The sequence below is a fragment of the Triticum dicoccoides genome, chromosome 6B, assembly GCF_002162155.2.
Source record: "Triticum dicoccoides isolate Atlit2015 ecotype Zavitan chromosome 6B, WEW_v2.0, whole genome shotgun sequence".
Classification (NCBI taxonomy): domain Eukaryota; kingdom Viridiplantae; phylum Streptophyta; class Magnoliopsida; order Poales; family Poaceae; genus Triticum; species Triticum dicoccoides.
Genome location: NC_041391.1, coordinates 708,284,532 through 708,286,780, shown reverse-complemented (window position 1 = coordinate 708,286,780; position 2,249 = coordinate 708,284,532).

Below are 2,249 nucleotides of genomic sequence, written 5' to 3'. Positions count from 1 at the left end.
TAAGAAGAGCGTCGGGACACTCATATACTACCTTGAGAAGATGGAATATTTTTGGCGGGCCAAGAATTTTCTACCTTCTATTTATGACATAAAGAATCTTGGTCATGCCCTATACTTTGTTTGTGTCAAGTTTCGCCAAGATGTAGGTCCAAAAGGGGTATAAGTTTTATCATGACGACATACATCGATAGAGTATGAAAGAAAATATTATGTGGTAGTACTCTTATGCACCTGCTACTAAAGTCAAGGGCAATAAAGATGGACATTTTAGTGTCCAAGGAACCATTTATGAACTGATCAGATAATGTCGGTTCCTTATGCTTCAGTTGTCAGAAGCAATATGTGTATTCAAGTATGGACATGCCCTTGTTTTGTGATCGGGATAATTGGCAAATATACAAGTAAGTCCAGAAATGGACCACTGGAAAAGCCGAGAAATGTCTTGCAGATATGCAAGAGAATAAAGTTTACATGCTCACTAATAAGAAGTCTAATAACTACGATATCCGAGGATATTCAAACATTGTTTCTGCGAGATGTGTGGATCTTAAAGTTTCCACGCTATGTTACATCCTCACTCTCGCACATGGAGCTATATCGTGGAAAAGCTCTATAATGACACTGATGGCATTAGAAATAATGCACTTACTTATGTGGCATGCCAAGAGGCTATTGGGCAGGTTGTATGTCAAGAAGTTTTATTCCCGAGTTAAGAGTGGTAGACAACATCTCTAAGCCACTTACTGCGATTATGAGCACGCAGTTCTCTATGCGAGTAACAACAAGTCAATTGTTATTGCCAAAACCATTGACATAATGTCTCCGTTGTGAAAGATAGAGTCCAGGATCAAACCTATGGTGTTTGATTTATAAAGTTTTGCAGTACCGCTTACTAAAGGCTTACCACCCATTTTATGATGACATCTTGCCGGCATGGGTTCATAAAGCCTTTTGATCCTGGAAATTAGGACCATCATATAAACAAACTCCCATAAAGTATTATGTTTCCATCTCGAGATAGAATGATGTACTATGGGTACTGAGGTTCAGTGATATCTCATTGGTCATTGTAACACATTACTTTGGTATGTTATTTCTATTAAGAATGGGCTTATGATGTTTGTTAACCTTACGATCAAGGGGGAGAATGTTGAAATTGATCTCAGGTTGTAATAGACCGAGATAAAAAGAAGGGGAGTCCAATCCCACGTTGGTGCTTTGATCGGGGGCACCCAAACCCAACGTTTTGGTTTCGGTCCCCGGTCCATCAGTTTCCATATAAAAGGAAGAGGTCACGTGTATGTTCAGATAAGAAAAGAAAAACACAAACGGGTTAAACTCCTGAGTGCTAACAACCGATCCTAAAAAGAGGGAGCTGATGGGCTGGAAGACAGACTACCACCGCCGGCCACCGCAAGGTCAGTGCCGGTGGCCATCTCCTACAGCGGCGCTCCTGATGCACGTCCACACCATCTACGTGCTGCTTTTCTCACGGCCATATCTTCATTGCCGGAGACCCCAAGGTGCAGCCATGGGCTGCACAAGGGGCTGCATCGAGCAGCCATGGGATTTCGCCAATCAATGTAAGTTTGTACGCTTCCGCATAATGCTGATGTTCTAGTCCGAGATTAAGTCCTAAAATTGATTAGCCTAAAGCCAATTATTCTAACAGATATAATACCATAAACAGATTCTCTGTAAGTGGCATCATAATGAGTAGAAAGATCCAAAGAGATAAGGTTGGCAAGTCTGCCGATGCCGATAGGAATCTGGGCACAAGCCCGAGCTAGAGAGGTTGAGGTGGGTGAGCAAGGAGAGGCTCTCAAACCCAGTTGCCGGGAGGCTGTAGGCGCCAAAACTATTCATGCTAAGGTCGAGTAACTGGAGCGAAGTGAGCTTGAAGATTGCAGGGTCAAGACCTGGACTATACAAGCCACGCCCACCGAGTTCCAAAGCAGTGACATGGCCAGAGGAGTTGCTGCAGCCAACACCTTCCCAAAGACAACAGTCGGTGCCATCCTGCCATGATTCAAGGGGACTGGGGTAACGGAAGAATGAGAAGGTTTTTTTCAGTTGGAGGAGACTAACAGCCTGGTCAGGAAGGCATCGGAGAGTGAGGTTATCGTCACCATGGGCGCCGGAGCTGGCTACTGCGGGAAGCACTGCAAGAAAGAGTAGTAACACCCAATCAATCGAAGCCATTGGCCTAGGTTCCTTTCTCTTTCAGATAACAGGCAGGAGCTTTGCCA